Source organism: Protopterus annectens, chromosome 7.part0 (assembly GCF_019279795.1).
Source record: "Protopterus annectens isolate FY-2018-M chromosome 7.part0, PAN1.0, whole genome shotgun sequence".
Taxonomy (NCBI): Eukaryota; Metazoa; Chordata; order Ceratodontiformes; family Protopteridae; genus Protopterus; species Protopterus annectens.
Window position 1 is genome coordinate 819,542,379 of NC_056739.1, and position 21,521 is coordinate 819,563,899.

Here is a 21,521-nt window from a genome sequence, read left to right on the forward strand (position 1 = left end):
AGACTGAAACATCTGGGCAACAGGCTCAAGAACTGATGAGTAATTTGCAATAATGAAGAGAAAAAATAAGAAACGTGCACGAAGAGCAAGCGCTGAGTAACATATGTGCATTTTGTCTGGTTTCACCAGCAGTGCTCTTCTGAAGATCAGCCAGTCAAATATTTTCTCAAAGTTCTGACTAAACACATGAATGGATTTATATTTCTCAGTCCATCATGTCTCACACAGAAGAGGTATATTTGGTACCAATGCTCATCGTTTTGGACTGTCATGGACAAAAGTAATAATCTTCTTGATAACACCAACAGCACTACATATTTCAGAAACATCATTCAGATCATTGACTACAAGGTTTAGTCTGTGAGACGCGCAGTGGATAAAGGCTGTTTTTGGATACTTTTCACGAATCTTTGCCTGACCACCATTCTGGATGCTTGCCATTATGGAGCAGCCGTCATAGCCTGTCTGAGTAATTTTTCCAGGTCTAGATCACACTTTATGCATTCACTGACAATGACATTTGATACAGACTGTGCATCTCTCACAACAATGGGAACAAAAACCGCAAACTCTTCTTGAATACAATCATCATCAACAAACCAAATGCCCAATGACAACTGCTCAATGTCTGAGATATCTGCAGTTTCATCTGCCAATACTGCACAAACAATCTCCTTTTGAAGTATGTGTTCGTATTCTGCCAACAGCTCATTTTGCACCCTATGGGATGTGTACCAAGCATTTCCTGCAGCTGTTTCACTGTGCTGTTTCAGTATTGTGTCACCAGCTTCAATACGAAAATCTAACAAATAACACAAATTTTCACCAGAGCCTTCTTTTCCACAGAGAGGAATATCATGGGTTGCTCAGTAAATAATGGTAGATACAATTGGTTCCAATTTATTTTGTTTCTTTGCAATTTGTTTTGCTACTGCTGCATCTAGCTGCGGAATAACAGCCGTTTCTGGCTTCTGTCGTGTTCGTGTATAAGAAAAATTGGAAGCATCTTCAGTAGAACCTTTGTGCCATGATGATTGCATGGGATTTCTTGCAAGACTCATTGAAGGCATTATATTTTGTGCACACACTAGTGATGAAGCTGCCTTGCAACCCACGGTGAAGTGACTGAGGCAATAATACACAAGTTAATCAGAGTGGGCCTTTCAAGAGAGGAGAAAATGCAAGCCACGGCGAGTACTGAGACAAACAACTATATCTGAATATAGTTGTTAATAAATAATGACATGCATTTCAGTTTCAGACTTCATATTATTCAGAAAATTTAATTCTAACATAAATCCTTTTATTCTAGCAACTTTCTAATGTGTCCCTAGTTTTGGGCCTTTATCCCCAACATTATAACAGTCTTTGTCCAGATTTCTTGTGTTAACAGATTGAGAAGTATGGTGTGTATGTGTGTCTGTATGTATGTATGTATAAGGAGGAGGAAGCATACCCCTCAGCTGTCCAGGTTTTTGGAGAATGTCCAGATTTTGCCCCATATTCCTCCTAAAAAGCATTGAAGTTGCTAAATAATGAGACATTTGAGTTTTAGATGTCATATCCTTTAAAAAAATGCATACCAACATAAATCCTGTTATTCTAGCAATGTTCTAAGTTCACGAGAGCAATATTTATAATCTGCTCCTATTTACTTTAGGCTTTGTCCAGATTTCTTGCACTTAGAGGTTGAGGTGTGTGTTAAAGAGAATGAAATGTCCTAGAGTTAGCAGGTGGAATTTATTTTCAAGTGCATTTTCAAGGAATTGTGAGCTTCAAGGGAAGAGAGTTTTACTGCTGTTCATGCTAAGCCTGCTTAAAATGTGCAACTGTTTTGTTTAGCAAATAATATCACTATTGTGGTATAGAATTTTTAAAGCAGCACAGTAGGTAGCATACTTGCATCTTGATACAGAGGGCTGTAGGTTCTACTCCCACAACATGTAGATTTGTATTTTAAGGGGGTGTATGTCCTCCTTTGGATGAGATGCCTAATAACTATTAACTTGTTTTTCAGCTTGCCACCCATTCCCTATTGCAATATACCAGCTTACCATTTTTTTTAATATAACATAAGCAATTTATTTTTCAAGGGCAGCAGGCAGTGAATTTGTAGATGAAACACTGAAATATAAAGTTGTTTTCTAGCAACAACCTCTTCACTGGTTTCAGATCTCTTTAATGTGGAATTATTCAGATGAGTTTTACTTCTGCAAAGATTCTGCATATTGATTGATATTGTTGGATTGTATGACAGAAGTTTGAGTAGAGTGGCCCTTTATGGTTGAAATGTTCTGAATTGGGCAGGTTGTCATTATTGGTTCATATGATTTGTTTCATTGCTTAAAGGAAAAATGTTCAGAACTATAAATTTAAAACACACACTAACAAGTGGTGCTGTATTATACAAGGGATATAATTCAATTATTATATAGTATAATTAATACAGTCAGGAAGGTGAATCAAATAACTTTTCCATGGTTCTAGAAATGTGTGCAAAGAGTCTATGATTTGAAAACAGCCCAAAGATAAACTTAACCTGCCACTGGCCAGATGCATTTTCTTTGAATGCGGGTTTCAGTGTTGTTTCGGTGAGTGTGGGTTTCAAAGGTAGAGAAGTTTTAATGCTAAGTCTCTTTTCATTGTAAGACTATTCCTTTGTTTAGGTTTAGTAAATGTCTATCAGTGTCTGTGCTATAAAATTTGAAATAAAAGTTGTAAATGAAATCCAAATATCTATAATCATTGTAGAAGTAAAGCATAAAACAGTATGCACACTAAGAGATTTGAACAGTGTCTATGACAAATGAGGAAAAATAGCCAAGTATTGGGACACTGGAATGGCTGCGTGGGCAGAGGTGGGGGTGGGGTGGAGTGGGCGGGGTAGCAGAGGGGGTGGCGTGGTGTGGGCGGGGCTTGGGTTTGCACCCCCCCTGCAAAAAATCCTGCGGGCTCCCTTGCTGATGTCCCACTCATTAGGTTGAATAAAGAGAAGGTAACAGTCAGCTGTCTATCAGGTGCCAGAATCCAACACATAACACACGCACACATGTCACTCCACAACAAGTACAAATATGACTATGTCACTGTCCATGTGGGTGTGAATGACCTGAGACGCACCTCCCTGGACTACATGAAAAGAGACATGAAGGAGCTCTTGGATTATGTGGCCCAGGCAGGTAAGACCCTACCCCTGAGTAGCATCCTACTGTTGCCCGGAATGATACCACAGTACAAGCAGAAAATGATTGACTTCAACAAATGGCTAAGTTTCTGGTGTCATTCTAAGGGGATCCAGTATCTGCTTGGGATGACATGATTGACAGACCTTGATGCTTTGCCAGAGATGGCCTGCATCTGTCACCCCCGGATTTCCAGATATTGGCTAAGGCTCTTGCCACCCCTATAGTGCCTGTTTTAGGCTGTGTTCCAAACAACAAATTACCACCGTAACAGCTATAAATAAATGCAGTCTGAGGGTCATGCTGCTCAGTGCTAGAAGTCTAAATCTCAAGATGCACTTGCTCGAAGCACTCCTCAAAATGGAGAATATTGACATTTGTGCTGTAACTGAGACCTGGTTTAAAGCAGCAGAAAGCACCCCTGCTCTACCAGGCTATAACTCATTCCACACCTTTCAGCTCCAGAACATGAACTGGACCGAAGCTCCAAAGGCAGTGGTGTCTCCATATTCATAAAGGATATGCACACCTCCAGACTAGTAGCTCAGGATAACACATCTGAGATACTTCATGTACAACTAACAGTGGGTAAGATGGAGATTCAGGTTGTAACCTGCTATAGGTCCCCAACCATGTCCCTAAGCACCCTGGAAACTATTAAGGTCCAACCCAACACTCTCATACTAGGTGATTTCAACTACCCCTCCATCAACTGGGAAAACTACTCATGCACTGAGTCTATATCACGAAATTGAACTTCCAAAATGTCGAACACCATAAGTTCGAACTTGGAAGATCGAATTCGGATAACATCAAAACTTCAAAACAGCAATTATTTTCCCAGGGAAAAAATTTGCTGTTCCGAAAAACACACACATAACACAATCACACCAAACACCTTCAAAACCTACACTAAACCTAACATACACCACTATCTATGCACTATCCTTAACCCAGCCCTAACCATAAAGTCCTTCACTACCACACACTTACCTGACCCGCGCCCTAACCCTAAAGTCCATCACTACCTGTTTGTACACTTATCTTGACCCGGTCCGAAAATGCCGAAGCCGCAGAAATGGCCAACCAAATTCTTTCCCTGGGAAAGAATTCAGGTTTCCGCGGCTTTGACATTCTCAACTTTCAAACTACCAAGTTCGACCTTCCGGTATTTGGCATTCGTAACGTTCGATTTCGAGATAGGAACCCCATGCACCAATATGCTGGCCTAATGCTTCCTGGAATTCATCAATTCTAGTGCCCTGGACCAGCTCATTCTTACCCCCACTGGAGGAACCAACATCCTTGACCTGGTTATTACAAACACGGGCAACCATAGCTCTACGCAAACAGTCAATTCCTCTCTCGTTAGAATCAACCACAAACTAATCACCATGGAAAGCTACATCTCTCCCACCCCTCCTTGCGAAGGTAACCACCATGAAAAACTTCTCTAAAGCTGACTTTGGACTCCTAAAAACAAAGGTAGCTAACTTCACGGCACTCATGTCAATGGAAAATAGATGCATGACTGCCGAATCATACACCAATGCACTGTACGAACACGTACATAAATGCATGGAACTAGCCATACCCAACAGAACAAGGACACTCTCCTCCAAAAATGAAGGCAGAATTGCGGCAGACACTAAAAACAACCACAAAGCCTTCTATAGTTATATCAAGAATTTACACGGCAATACCCAAGTCTGCTCTGAGTTACTGCACAATGGTACCTCCTATACTGAGCCAACAGATATTGCCAACATACTGGCAGACAGATTTAGTGCCAACTCCCCCCCCCCCCCACAAAGGACCAATCACAATACTGGAGGAATGCCAGGCACCCAGCATTACTGCAGCACAGGTTAAAGCTACATTATCCAAGGCCAAGAATACAGCTTCCATGGGACCAGACAATATCCCTGGATGTGTTCTACATAAAGTACAAAGTGAACTGGCACCACATCTGTGTGCCATGTTCAATCACAGCCTCACATCAGGCTCTGTCCCTACCGAATGGCGCACTGCTACAGTCATTCCTCTCCATAAAGGGGGAGTGACTACAGACCCTGGGAATTATTGCCCCCATTAGCCTATGAGTCTGATATTTAAGGCTATGCAGCACATCATCACGGACCTAATTAACAGGGATATAGGGAATCTCCAAACTCTAGATCCTACGCAATTCGGTTTTGTGAAAAGCAGATCATGCCTGCTCAACCTGGTTGACTTATTTAAGTCAGTCACCAGAGCTGTGGATGAGGGCAAGGCAGTTCATACAGCCTACTTTGATCTGGCCAAGGCCTTAGATACCATTCCCCACTCAGGAATTATTGATAAACTCACCAAACTAGGCATCAACCCCTATATCACTAGGTGGATTGCAAATTGGCTCACAGATAGAACCCACAGTGTGAAAGTAGTGGACTCCAAGTCAGACTGCCAACCAGTCACAAGTGGAGTCCCACGGGGATCGGTCCTGGGTCCTCTCCTGTTTGGCATCTACTTCTCAGAAGTCCAGGCCAACACGGAGGAACTCTGGCTGACCAAGTTCGTAGACAACTGCAAGCTGGGTGCTATTATTAACTCCCCAAAGTGATGCAGACATCCTACAGAAAGGCCTCACTGAGACCAATGACTGGTGTCAAAACCATGGACTTAAGCTTAATGCCAGAAAATGCATCATCATCCCCTATGGGAAAAACTAAGTTCCCACTATCCCACTAATTACCACATCAATGGGAGCCCACTGAACTCTGAAGGCGTTATAAGACATTTGGAGACACAGGTTGACAGCAACCTCTCATTTGACCACCACATTGCCACTGTGGTCAGAAAGTCCTTCCATGTGGCACATCTCATTACCAAGGGTTTTGCGTGACGAAAGAAAGAGGTCATTATCTCTCTCTGCTCTTCCCTCATTAGGACAATAATCGAATATAATGCCCCATTTGGGATGTGCCTCACTAGACACATGCAACAGCTGGAAAGGCCACAAAAGTACCTCATGAAGAGAATTCAAGGCCTTAAACATATCTCCTACATGGACAGACTCAAGAAAACCTCCAGCTATTCTCTGTCTCATATCGTCTATTAGGAGGTGATCTCTGCTTGACTTAAAAAAGCCATGTCTAACCCAGCTCTGTTAGAAATTCTACATCTAAAGAAATCCCGGTCCCTCCGCACCACACCCTCCAAACACCTCAACCTCATTACCACAATCAACAGAACATGCTGGAGGGACATGTTCATAACCCAGAGACTGCCCATGCTCTGGAACAGACTTCCCATACATGTCAAGCAGAGCAACTTACTGACCCTCTTCAAGAGAAATCTTGATAAGTGGATGGGAAATAGAAAGTTCACCCCAGGGATCACTCCAGTGGCTCTACTTGATAGAGGCACTGGGAATTCACGTCGGGCAGCACAATGCTAGGACACTTCTATGAGCTAGGCTTGTAAAGGCTCCAGGGCCATTAGCCTAGTACACACCTATGAACAGAAAAAAATGTAGTTAGGTAGAAATTTTGATAAAAAAGCAACTTTAAAGAACTTACAAATACCACTTAGCACTTTGAGCCTTGCACAATATTTAAAGGATAAAAAAAGTGAGAAAATCCACATACACAAATATTGCATCACATTCCCAAACACTCGATAGATTATCACTCTAATGATATCTTTATTTATTGAATTTAGAACAAAGATGCTACCCTTCAATAGTTACACACCTTCACGTTTTTTCAGGATTAAGTGTCTTGTGCTTTAGACCTTACACCTAAATCACAAAATACAACAAAAGGTAAATCATGCACTGACGTCTGTAGAGATATGACTAACAACTCAAGGTGCTGCTCTTCAAACTGCTACACAAACTACATCTACTTCCACAGCACTAAGGATGACATTCTCCATACCAAAGTCCCAGTTTCCACAACCACACTCCTGTCTGTCATAATTCACCCCACTCCAGTCCTTCACATGACTGGCACTGCACCAGGCCCCCAACCTTTCATCCACCAGGTGGCAAGTCTACATGGCAGCTTCACTCAGCTTTATTCAGGGATATGCGGGTAATCTAACCTACCAGTTGCCTAAACACAAACCCAGTGACAAGGCTTGGTTCAGTCTTGGGCAAGATTAAGATCCTGAAATGAATCAATCATGAGAGAATCATTCTGGATCTATATCTCTCTGGCCTTTCCTCATAGATCAGGCTGGCAAGGGTGACACTACCAACAGCAAAAAGTTTCAAATACAGCTTTAAGGATTAAACTAGCATAAAAAAAACAACCACCGCAATAAGATCATGAAGCCAGATGGGACTAAATAGACGATATTAAAAGAAAATAAGGATATATTATTCTGTTCTTGTGGCTTTATTCACTGGTTTTGTCTGCATATCAGTGACCAACACCATCATAAAGCATACAAAACAGAAAATGTACAGATAAATAAAAAGGCACTGCTGGGATTTGAACCCAGGATCTCCTGTTTACTAGACAGGCGCTTTAACCAACTAAGCCACAGCGCCAACAAAAGATGACTAATGAAATGACTTCTAAGAAGAAATTCTGGCTTCTGGAAGATTTTACATTTAAAGGTTGTGTATGCAATTTTTAAATGTGGACATTACAAGTTTCACTTTTCTGAAATGGCATATTACTCTGGTTTCAGGTGGCTCATGAACTGCTGGCTGCTGTTCTTGGGCTGATTATATAGGCACAAATTAGGAGTGCTATTTAAACTTATGATGCTAGGACATGGCTGAACTAAATGCAGTACATTTATTCTATTTAACTTAGCCTTTGTGACCAGTAAAGTCCAAATGGGCAAACTCCATTATCAATCAGTGGAGGCTCAGGGAGAAAAACTCCATCACAATACATTTATAGTAACAGTTAACAGTTCTCAAAGAAAAAAAAAAACAATCACAAGACAGGTATATACAGTAAACTATTTACATCAATAATATCATGTATGTAGAGATTCTTGGGACTTCCTTAGTAAAATAAAAGATTTGGCATACCAAGAGTTGGACATTTTTTATTACAGAAGACGTAAAAGATTTATATATGGTTATACACACGATACGGGTATCTAACGGTTCTGTGATTATTTAAATTCTAAGAGAATCAAGCAATCTAACATTAACTTATACAAGGAACTGTTGGAAATGGTCCTTAAGAATAACTACATTTTGTTTGAAGGGAAGTACTACTTACAAAACAAAGGGGTGGCCATGGGTTCTTCCTATGGTTTTGTTTTTGCTACTATAATTATGCTTTAGTGGGAGAACCCATTTCTAACTATGGGCAATTCTGAGAACTATAGAAGAATTTACATTAGATACCTGGACGATATTTTTACCATTTGGAAAGTTGTGGAAAAAGAAAACATTCCTGCTTTTTTAGAATATATATTAAAGATTGTACTACATTTTTGAAGTTCTCACATGAAGTACCAGATGACTACATAGCATATACAACTATACTGCATATCCAATCTACTCTAATGTCCAAACTGACCCAAACATACAATAAAATGGCTAGATTCACTGCTAATCTTCCTCACAACACCCATCACAGTCGCGCCCTAAAACAGCTTCACTGGCCTGAATTCTCTCATCAACTACTACTTCCTCAACTACATATCACAGTCTTTTCTCGATAACCCCTCCTCCTATCCCTCACTATCTGACCTTGTATCTTACTATAACCCCCTCCGGCACCTCCGCACAACTAAAAAAATCTCCTTGAGGTCTACAAACCCAAAAAGAACATAGGAAAATCCCTTTGTAAGTACACAATAGCACATAGCTGGAACCCCCCCCCCCCCTTAGTATACGAAGCATCTCCCAACAATGCCTCTTCAAAAGAGAGTTAAAACTCCATCTATTATGTACCTGGAACTGTTCTTGCAAAGCCCCTAACCGAGATACTGTTTATACTTGTGAAGCACACTGAGTGAACTTAGAACTCTGCATTTTTTTTCTGTTTTGTATAAGCACACATTATGTCTTTTATACAGCGTATAGGCTCAAAAATAGAAGTATTATATTTGTTTTTAAAATCCTCAATGTTGTTGTCTGTATGATACTAAGTTTTTCCTTGTAGTATATGAATGTATCTTTATGTTTTATTGTATGAGCTATCAAATATATGTATGTATCTATTTTTAAGTCTGCATCTGTTTTTTTAAGTTTCTATATTTTTTTGGAGCTTTTCTCCTCGGGTCTCCACTGAAAATGGTCCCTTGGCTCAGCTGGACTAACCCAGTTAACAATGTCAAATAAATAAATAAAATATTTGATGTCAGACTTGGAAAAGATAAAGACAAAGGGAGGTATTATTCTCATATACACAGAAACCAGCCTATTCCAATACTCTCCTACATTTTGATAGTAATCATCCCTTAATATAAAAAAGAGGAGTGGTCAAGGGCCAGTTTATGATAACAGCCCGTATGATCACCCAAGATAAACATTTCACTGAGGAATGTAACAACTTAAAAACTATGTTTCTTAGGAGGGGATATCCTATATGCTTCGTTAATACTCTTATGTATGAAGTGATCAATAAGAGGGACAGCAACTATTCCGACCCTCATTTATCTTATGAGACTAATCAGTTACTTTGAACCAGGTTATATATATATATATAGACAATAATTCATCACCACTTATAATTTAAATAGTGACAGTATAAAGATGATATTAAAGAAAAACTGCATGATTTTGACAGAGGATATGTCCCTACTAGAAAAAAATAGGAGATATCCCCAGGATAGTTGTGATGATATGAGCAAGTGCCAGCATAGCCAGCTGGAGTTTTGTAAAGAATGATATGTCCTTTGAATGCAAATGTATTAGAACTATATGTCATTTGTATAGCCAACTGATTTGTACAGATGCTTGAGCTGGAAATGTATTTGTGAACTTTGCTCGTGTTAATTGTGTTAAAATGCATTAACCGTGCACCCTACTGGAATGAAAAGAAAAGTAAGTCCATTACTACAACTGAAGTAAATGTACCAGCTAGCTTACTTTAAGAAAAATAAGGGAAATGTCAACTAGCTGCTAGACCATTAAAACACCCCCCCCCCCCGGTGCTGAATAGGACCATAGATGCTAGGTCTGGAGAAAGCGCCTTTGTTCAGTAAAATAAAGGGAAGATCCAGGCACTGCCATAAGCATTTGGATGTGTATTGCAGCCACCTATGCTAAATTCCTGTCTCAGCTTCAAAGGGGAATACTGTGAGAGCTTAGAGTCAGGTGACCAAATGAGGTCATTCTGCCAGCCCTCTTAGAAAATATGTTTTAGCTATTACAAACAGAAATCTCAGAGTATTGAGTATTCTGTTTGGGGACCTGACTAGAAAGACTGCTCCCATACTTCATCTTTCCTTGCCCAAGTAAGTTATTAGGGGACAGTAAATTCTCTTAGATTCAGTCAGGAATAGAGTGAAGCTTAGTTTAGATTGTGTTTTTCTTTATTTGTATGAGTCTGTCCATCAATGTTAATTTCAATGTTTTTTGTGATTTGAACTCTGTGGTTTACTGTAAACATATTCAATATTTTCATGTTCTTTTATTATTAAATATAAAGTAAGTTATTAGGGAACAGTAAATTCTCTTAGATTCAGTCAGAAATATAGTGAAGCTTAGTTTAGAGGAGTTGTTGTTGTTTTTCTTTCAGCTTTTCCCGGTTAGGGGTCTCCACAGCGGAACTCCGGTCCGCTAATGATTGTCAGTCGATTTTTTTTATGGTGCCGAGGTGCCAGCCCGACACCCAACCTTCAATGAAGGCACGCCCATTCACGCATGTCTTTCGAATGCCACTCGACTGTGGGGAGGACATGCAGACTCCATACAGAAGGCGCTCCAGCCGAGAATCGAATGGGAGAACCTCTTGCTGTGAGGCGACAATGCTACCACTGCACCACATGTTTTTCTTTATTTGTATGAGTCTGTCCATCAATGTTAATTTCAATATTGTCTGATTTGAACTCTGTGGTTTACTGTAAATATACATTCCATATTTTTATGTTCTTTATTATTAAATACATTTAAAATGTTTATTATGGCTGGTCCTTGTAGAAAGTATATAACCTTTGAGAGTAGTTATATCAATTGAGTGACACTGTGTGGTCCACTCTAGAAGGTCAAGCTGTCTTGGTCAACTATTATCATTTGTATTAATATTAACTTCACACAGTATAAATGGACACCCTTTGTTAAGGGCCTTAGAGTAGTGTAACTGATTGTAAAATGGCTGGCTGCAGTGATAATGACCTTATACTCTGGGCAGATGGGGGCACAGCAGGTAAATGTATAATAGCCTTTTCCAGGTGTGTGTGTGTGTGTGTGTGTGTGTGTGTTTGTGTGTGTGTGTGTGTGTGTGTGTGTGTGTGTGTGTGTGTGTGTGTGTGTGTGTGTGTGTGTGTGTGTGTGTGTAAAATCAAATTTCTCAGAGTGTATCAGCTACTTGGAGCAGGGACACAAATCACTGGGTTCATAGAGAGTGTGCTGGAGAAGTTGACTTGGACACTCAGCTGAGGACCTAACCCTACAGCTGTACCAGTGGGAAGTCTTACTGGGGATCTGGAGGGAGACAGATATAGAGAAATACAGACCCCAGACTAAGTGTATTCCCTGTGTGCTCTTAAGGGAAATTGCACTTGATGCAGGAAGGTCTGCATCTGGAAACACTGAGTGTATCCATTTGTATTCCAAAGTGCAAGTCCCTCTCCAGTGTCAATAATGAGGATTCAGGCTGCTTGATTACTGGCCCAGCGTGAGGACATCACATATTGGTGGCAGTGGTGACCATCATATATTGGTAGCAATGGTTGCCATCACAATAGTGTATATATGAGAGGAAGGAATTTAAAAGCTTTATTAGAAAGAGGAGTCCCCGTGGACTATGATGTTTGCAGATGACATTGTGATCTGTAGTGAGAGTAGGGAACAGGTGGAGGAAACCCTGGAGAGGTGGAAATATGCTCTAGAGAGAAGAGGAATGAAGGTCAGTGGGACTAAGACAGAATATACGTGTGTGAATGAGAGGGAGGATAGAGGAATGGTGAAGATGCAGGGAGTAGAGGTGGCGAAGGTGAATGAGTTTAAGTACTTGGGATCAACAGTTCAGAGTAATGGTGAGTGTGGAAGAGAGGTGAAGAAGAGAGTACAGGCAGGATGGAGTGGGTGGAGAAGAGTGTCAGGAGTGATTTGTGACAGACGAGTACCAGTAGGAGTGAAAGGGAAGGTCTACAAGAGGGTAGTGAGACCAGCTATGTTATATGGGTTGGAGACAGTGGCACTGACAAAAAGGCAGGAGTCAGAGCTTGACGTGGCAGAGATGAAGATGTTAAGATTTGCACTGGGTGTGACGAGGATGGACAGGATTAGGAATAAGTATATTAGAGGGTCAGCCCAGGTTAGAAGGTTTGGAGACAAAGCCAGAGGGGCAAGATTACGTTGGTTTGGACATGTGCTGAGGAGGGATGCAGAGTATATTGGGAAAAAGATGCTAAGGATGAAGCTGCCAGGTAACAGGAAAAGAGGAAGGCCTAAGATAAGGTTTATGGATGCGGTGAGAGAGGACATGCAGGTGGTTAGTGTGACAGAGCAAGATGCAGAGGACAGGAAGAAATGGAAACAGTTGATCTGCTGTGGCGACCCCTAATGGGAGCAGCCAAAAGAAGAATAAGAAGAAGAAGATTAGAAAGAGGGAATACACCAGAGTATACTAAGAGGCAAGGTATCATGAAGAAATGTGGCTGGTGCAGTTATTGCAGGCACATTAAAATAGGGACTACAGTTACCTTGAAATGAACATGAACACACATTAAAAGGGAAATTTGACTGTGAAACAAAGGGTGTTGCCTATGTAGCCTTGTGTCAAGCATGTCCAGGGTTTTATATTGGAAGAACTGAAAGAAAAATCAAAGAATGCATTTATGAACACCTTTATAAAATAAAAAAAGGAAAAGAATACCAATGTACTGTTTAAACATATTCAAAATTACACTGGAAATGCTTTTAAGTTCACAGTCTTGGAAAAAATACCCCAGAACGAGGGGGGGGGGGGAGGTGTCCATGAGCACTTACCCTAGAAAAGAGGGAATTATTTTGGCAGATTTACTGCAATGCCTTTAATTGGCCTGGTTTGAATGAGCACTGCTCTATTATGTGCCCATTGAGACTAACATCTTTACTTAGATAACTGGATATTCCATTGCTACTCAGACATCATTTAATTTAATATCATATTTATACAATTTTTTAAACTAAGTTTTTATTTTCTTGCTCCAATTTGTTACATATTTTTATGGTAATAGTTTGCACTGTATGAATTGTTTTGCAAGAAATAATTTTAATGTATTAGCACTTTAAAATTCAGAAAACATGTTTTTGTATGTTCAGGATCATGTGATTTTATGGGTATTTAAATATTGTGTTATTGATGGCATTTTAGTCTATAGAAGTTTTCTTTGCAACAAGACAAAAGTGCTTATTTTGTGTTTATAAAATGTTCCTAGCAGCAATACATCATAACTGGTGTGGCTTCCTACAGGCTTGTTTAGTTTGTCTTTATCGTGTGACTTTATAGTCATTGTTATAAATAAATTTAGTGTTCTTTAATTTCTGTACAAAAAGATTAGCAAACAGCTCTTGAAATATAATGAAGACTATATCTGAAAAGTAAGTTATAAAATTACGTAGGGGGAGATGTAAGTAATGGGGTGGAGGATAGTATTAGAAGGATCTGAGTGAGATAGCAAGGTATAGGATTAGTTCTATCTATGATACCTATTCATACCTCTCAACCATACCAAATTCCTCTGTATTTACCTGTTTTGAGGGCAAAATAATGGGGTGCCACGAATTCCTGAGTGGACCCTTCAATTCCTGATTTTTTTTTTTTTTTTACAATTTGAAGATGTGGCTGACATCATTCCGCATCGCCATCAATGTGCAGATGACATCAGCTTGTAACTGCCAGCCTGTCAGAGAGAGGGAGACTCGGACTATCTTAATTTGAAATAGCAGCACAGCAGCAACAGCGAGCACAGTGTTTACAAGTTAACGTAAGTTCTGCCAAATTCTGTAGAGTCCAGTCCACCCAGCACCCACACTTCTAGTATGTGAAAATGTAATTTCTCCAGATGCTCGAAACCAAGGTAAGTAAAAAAGAATAAAAAAAATGCATTTGATATTGTTGCTAAGGGCACATGGTACTTTTCCTGGTAACGGGAGTGAAATTGGAAACCATATAGTGTTTTAATACTCCTGCTTTTAGGGTATACCTGAAAAAAGGAGAGAACTTTCAGTGAAACTATTATGCAGTTTCCAGCTTTTAAAAGGTACGTGACTGTTCATAAACTGTGTAGAAAGAAAATGATAAACTGCCCAAGGCTCCGGTGACTCAGTAAAAAAAAAACAAAACAAACAAACACGCAAGTGGTATAATTTTATACAGAGTAAAACTTCATTAGACCTGAAAAACTGAAAGCACTTAACATGTTTGTTTTTAAGTTTGAATTTTACATGGTTTGCACCTGTATTAAAGGATTTTTTACTGCAAGTCACCCACCAGAGCCTTAGACAGTTGATTGTTTTGTTTCTGTACACTGGTTTGTCTCGGTTTTGTAGTATTTTTGTGCTGCTCACAAAATGCCAAGTTCTCACTATCTTCAGTGTCTGTTTCTGGAGTAGAAGCGAGGCAACAGAAAGTACAAAGAGATGTTTAAAAAGTATTCCTGCATTTCTGAAGTCCCGGTCAATTTTGAACTGTGCAATTGGATTGCACTTGACTTTGGTTTTGGAAAGTTATCAGTACTGACGTTACATGCTGATCAATGCAGTCTGGAATTGGGAAGCATTAAATTTTAATTAAAACTGTTCCACAATATTTAGGGAAAATTTTGATCATTTTTTTTACATGTATGAGGTACTTAACATGTACATTAAATAATCGAACTATCCAGCTGTGTATTTTAAACACTAATGCAAATCTAAATAGGTTAGTGTGGTGACTGTTAGGTGCAGTAAATACACAGAACAGTTCACAGTTTTGCATACAGGGGATCTATATAAAAAGTGCAGTTTGTGTGTGTGTTAAATGCCTGGACGGGAAGCATACTTTACCTCTTTTACAGCCTAATAATGGAATGGAATCGATCTCAAAAGGACATCTTAAACTATACAGCAAGTGTTCTTGATTTATTGCACTGAGGACACATCGTAAATAAAAGGACTGTTATTTAAATTTAGTTATACAACTTACGCAGTAGACAGAGTGCACCGTATGATACCCTTGTTTTAGACACTTAAATATTGTAATCAAAAATAAATTATATGGTTCCATGGTAGCTAGTCTCCATTAGAAAGATCAAATTAACTAATGGTATAGTATCTTAAAAATGCACGATTACATCATTTTGGTCACTGCTGCATACAATGACCACTAAAATGAAGTCTAACTAAAATAAACAGAGTGTTCATACAAATAACTAGCTATTTAGCTATTGAAATGTAGTGGAGATTCACAGACTTCTTACCAGTTTGGGTTTATTATTAAATATATGAAACACTGAAAATAGAGTATAAAACTCATGCAAATAAATCAGTTATAAGTCTTCCCAAACTGGCAGTCTAAAGGCAGTAACACATTATACTCAAAACTTAATTTTCAAACAAATGTTTACTTTAGTATCAGTTTGTAATCTTTGTATCAAAGCAGTTGTATGAAAGCACAATATTAAATGGATACAGTTTACAGAAAATAGCAACAGAGGAAAAATACAAAATGTTAAATGGATAAAGTATAAATTAAGACTGTGTGCCGGGCATACTGCAACTGAATTTTGCACCACTTCCTAGCCAGAACGCTCGAAATCAAAACCACTAGGCAGAGAGTTCAAATCTGGAATCTATGTATTGTGATGGGCTGATTACAGTGCTGTTTCTGTAATATGCAGTTGTGCTACTTTCTTTGATGTTTTTTTTAGGGGGAGGGTAGCATTGTTTTAACCCCCAAAACACTTGTTGGTACTGCTATGTAAGTGAGATAGGGTGCTTTAACTGGGCTATAAACCTTAAAAAGCATATCAGAAAACAACTGTCTTACAGTATGCTAACACTGTGTTATGTTCATGCTTAAGTAGCATTTGCTAAATACAGTAATGCAAGTTCACTACAACACCATGTAATATTATTCATTTTATTTATCGACATTTGATTAATGGGAAAGTCCAACTGGGTAGGAGTTCATTTTCAGCAGTGGCCCAGAGAGAAAAGCTTCAAAGTATCACAAAACATTTTAAGAATAATAATTTTACAGGCTTTAAAAATAATACAAAAAACAAATTCAGTTTAAATAAGTATAACAAATTAGATGTAATATGAAAACATTGGTTAAGAATATATACAAGTTATATGGCTATGACTTAATAGTTAGAGACATTTTTAGCAAGTTTATAGAGAAATTAAAGGTAAGTTAATATAATACAAATAGGAATTGCAATACAAAATGAAAGAAAAGTAGGCTTATGGTATATTTACAGAGGAAGCAAAGGGAGAGACGTTGTTAGATGTAAGGGTGCAAGTGAAAAAGGGAGAGTAAGGAGATGTAAGGTATGAATAGGCATTTGTCCACATTTAGGGATATAGTTTATCTTGGTGGTGAGCAAGTACAGAGGCAGAATTTTGCTAGGAAGCCTTTCAGAGTGGTTTTGAAGTATGGGAAGGAGGGTACTGACCTGATGGATAATGACAAGGTGTCCCAGGCCTTAGTAACATGGTATGGCTACAGACAATGCCCAGCACATTTGATAGGTTTGTTAACAGAGAGAAGTTTTTCGTCTTTAGATCATAAAGACCAACTGGGAACATAGTTGTGTAGAATGTTATGTAGTGATGGACAAGCAAATGGATTCTGGATAATTGTATAGGTGGTTAGAAGCTGTGCATGTGTTAGCTGATGGAGTAGTTCTAACCAGTTTAGGCTTTTAGTGCTATACAGTGGTGAGTTCTGAAAGGGTTATTTGCTGCAAATTTAATAACTTTGCTATAGCATTGTTCAAGTTTTGATTTTTGTGATGCCTGGAGGTTTGTAAGGATGGGAGCACCATAAAGAAGTGTGGGGAGAAGATAAGTAGTGACAAGTATAACTTTAGTTGCATCATTAAGAACGTTTTTAGCTCTGTAAAGCATCCCTTTTCCTTATTCAAGTTTATATATGCAGATCAAATTTAAGATTATCATCCACTATCTCTAATAATTTGCTATGGGAAGAGACTTCAATTGTTGTATTATCAAGAGAGAGGACTTTAAATTTTGTTTTTTCCTAGTTGCATAGATTTATGCAAGTATTATACCAGTTAACCTTCCCAAATACACTGTAACCCATCCCTTAAGCTAATGAAATGTGTTGTGGCTAGACATGTGAAAGACCAAGTCCCAGTATCTGGAAATAATCCCACACTTTCACATTTTCAACAAGTTATATCCTCGGAAATAGATATTGTGAAAAAAGAAAGCAGGGCAAACAGTTTTGTCACTTTTGATGTTTGGATGCCTAAATTCAGCTTGAACGGACTTTGCTAATGCCCAGCATTTGTCTTATCTGTGTACCTTTTGTTGTTAACAAGTGTTAGTTGTAGTTGTTGTACTATACTACTTCAAAGAAATACACTCAACGTGCAATTTGTTCATTTTTTATATGAGTGCAGTACTCGGTTTTCACAAACGTTAGCATCACTGTCTAACTACTGCTTGTACTCCGTGCACCATGATTTCTTCAAAGTTGAAGTGCGAGCCAGTCATGCTGCTTTTGAATGCAATATAAATAAATGCTCAAATACACATTCATTTGTAGCCTGGACAGTGCAGTGGTTAAAATGAGCTGTGCGGCACTTTTAAACAGCCTGTAAACAGTGACAGGCTGTATGGCTTAACATTTTGTAAACACGAAGACCGGAAAAGGTCAAGGAAGATCAAGTGTCAAACTAACATCTGATTCTGCTAAAAAGATGTTTTTGGTGCAGAACCAGCTGTCAGTTAACGTACTGACCAATCCATCCCAGCCTTTTTGGATACTGCTGGGACCAGACAAAAGCATGAGAATTTTTTGAAAACCAACCACATTTACCATATCATTCATATGTATGCCTAGTGCCTAACAGAAACTGTCTTCAAAAATTGGGGGTGTGCATTTTTGTTAATAAGTATGTGGAAACATGTGGGCAGCATGTGGTTTATGTAAATAGATCACTTAAAATGAGCTATGGAAAGGTTGTATGCCAAAGTATCCCCAAACGTGTTTGTGGTTCTGAGGTCCGAGTCTGACAGTTGTTAGACTCAGGGTTCTGTCAATAAAATGAATATACATTGCTAGACTTTTTATTCCCTCTTATGCAAGTCCTGTATGCACACTCAGATTTTTTTTTTGGGGGGGGGATTGATAAACGTCTTGTGTATGGAGTGGACCCCCTTGCAAAGAAGCGATAGATGGCTTGGGTGTCGGTAAGGCCGTTGTGTTGGTGGTCATTTGATGAATGTATGTAAGCATTTCCTGCCCTCTTTCTGGGAGTGCTTCCTATGCACTTCCTGCATACACACATGATTCTGCTGGTTAGGTAACCACTGAGTGCAAAGTCTATCTTCTGAAAGTTTGGGCAGCAGATTCTTGAAGTTTGCATGACATACCTTGTAACCTTGCTGGTTTTAAAGATGATGCAAAAGTACATGCACCTCCTTAGATGCGTACCTACCTAAAACGGTACAAACTCTGCACACCTCCTGATGGTTTAGGGAGATGGAAGGGAGAGTCAAAAGTGAGTGACAGACAGCAACACAGCAGGCTGTGTATAGTCCCGGGTTTGAATCTTTCTCTCAATCTCTGCTATGTGGACCACTAAAGTACTCAGAAGAAGGTTTTTCTTTGTGAGAAACTGCCTTATTTAATAATAAACAAATAATCTTTTAACATCATACCCCTCAACTGTCCAGAATGTTGCAAAATGTTCATTTTTTTCCCTCATATTTTTGGTGTGTTCTTCATAAAATCTGCAGTTCTGTTGTAAATCATTGAGGATTAAAGCCCTAAACAATGACAGACATTTGACTTTCAGACTTTTGTGTTTTAATATTTTATCTGTTCTTCAATTTGCATTTGAAATTTGGTAGCCCACAATTCTACTGGAGTGGGCAGGGTTACATAATTATGTATGCAAATTTTATGTTGATCAACGTACAGATTTATACGTATTTTTCATGGGCTTTTGTCCAGATTTTTGATGTTTCCAGGTTGAGAGGTATATATTCCTCACTGGAGTATCTAGACAGTGTATAACTTGGGTATATAAGGAAAAGCAAGACAGGAGAGGTAGGAGGAGGAGAAAGATGAGGAATAGTAAAATGAGGAGTAGTTTTTAAGATAAACGTACTGATTCAAGTACAAGAGAGAAATGTTAGCGAAGGGTAATATGTTTGCGTTTTCACTATTGGTCTCAATCAGGTGATGAACATGAGCATGTAAGAACTGGCTAAGGTACTGTTTGAGCTGGGCTTTATAGCATGGGAGTTTGTTAGTTATTGGACTTGTGCAGGGATAGCATTCTGGAGTTTGTAGACATACTGAATATTAATTTTACTTGACCATGCTAATGCTGTACTATACAGTGCACTGGACGAGAGGGTCAGCAATGAAGATGAATGAAAGGATGGAATGCCCAGGCAGCATGCAGCCATCTGTTGACTGAATCATGCTGTCAGGTTAACTAACTCAAATCTGTTTAACAGCTGCTGAGCTGTACTGCTCTGTTAGCATCTATGCCTAATGCAAACTGTTTCAGTGCTACTGGATGACAAGCACTAAATCCTAAAGAAAATAAAAGTGATTCACCATCCCCCTTTATTTGATTTGTTCTCAGCTGTAGCCAGACACATTTGTTTGTTTGTGTCTTTCGGCTTTTCCCGGTTCAGGGGTCGCCACAGAGGAACTCCGGTCTGCTAATGATTGGTAGTTGATTTTTACATGCCAAGTTACCAGCCCTGACACACAACCTTCAACGAAGGTACGCCCATTCATGCATGTCTCCACACAGAAGATGCGCTAGCTGAGAATTGAACTGGACAGCATCTTACTGTGAGGCGACAACGCTACCGCAGCACCACCACCGCGGGTTTGCGGTCTTTAATTTAGCCACACACTGTGAATTGATACAAAATGAGAGTAGGGTCTCTGTATACTTACCCAAAAGCACTTTTCCAAATACTTAAAGAGTGACTTCTGATAAAGAATTAGAATGAATATATAACTCACCACTTCTGAACTTTGTAGCATGGTATGTTTTAACCACACTGGCTAAGTTTATTTTGCTAACTACGGAGACTCACATCTGGAAATATGAAGGGCATTTTATCTTGCCTTTAAATGTTTGTTACTGTCACTCTAGGTTAATACATACAAACCATGCTGAATGCAGTAGTTAAATTTATTTATTTATTTATTGACATTTGTCCAGCTGGGCTTGTGGTCCATTTTCAGTGGAGACCCGAGGAGGAAAGCTCCAGTAGTACATTTTTAAACAAGTACAATTTTAAACAATGTTGATATAATAGCAGTTATAGCAAAAAGATTCACATATGTTGGGTTACATGCATAAAGTTAAAGTTGCATTAAAAAGAAGCATAGTAACAATTTTACATTGATATAGTTCAATAGGTCAACAATAACATTTTTTGTTTGTATAAAATTGTGCAAATGCATAGTAGACACATTGGAGAGAGAGGTGTAATGAGGTACTAAGTATGGTCCTTTTGAGGGTACATAAAGGGAAGGAAGACTAGGTAGGGTCATGGCAAGGGCAGGTTCTGGAATTGAGAAAATAAGCTTTTAGTTCATTTTTAAAGTGTGAGGTGTGGGAGGTTGAACGTAAGTCAAGGGGAAGTTTGTTCCAAGCATGGGCAAGGGAGTGTTTGTAGAGTAGTTCGCCTACTGACCTTTTTGGGTGGTAGACATCAAGTAATTGTTGGTTAAAAGTATGGAGGGTCCGGGATGGGATGTAGATGGAGACTAAGGAAGATAGAGATGGACAGAAGGAGGTTTTATAAAGAATAGAGTGTAGCATATGAAATTGATAAGATAGCAGAAACTGGGGAAGTTCAAGTCATTGAAGAGAGTTTAAAGAAATGCAGTGGTGTGAGTTGTATGGGGAGTTAGTAATGAATCTGGATATTTTATGGTAAGTCTGTTGGAGTTTGTTTAGAGTGGAGGCCTGGATATTGGTAAGAACTGGGGCGGCATATAAGAGGGAGGGGAGGAGGAG

General features: G+C 39.1%; 1 non-coding gene across 1 annotated transcript; it reads right to left on the minus strand.

Annotated features, from left to right (window-relative positions):
* Positions 1 to 7,645: 7,645 nt before the first annotated feature.
* TRNAT-AGU lies at positions 7,646 to 7,719 on the minus strand. Its single transcript has one exon. It is a non-coding gene; the product is annotated as a tRNA-Thr (tRNA).
* Between the last annotated feature and the right edge of the window lie 13,802 nt (positions 7,720 to 21,521).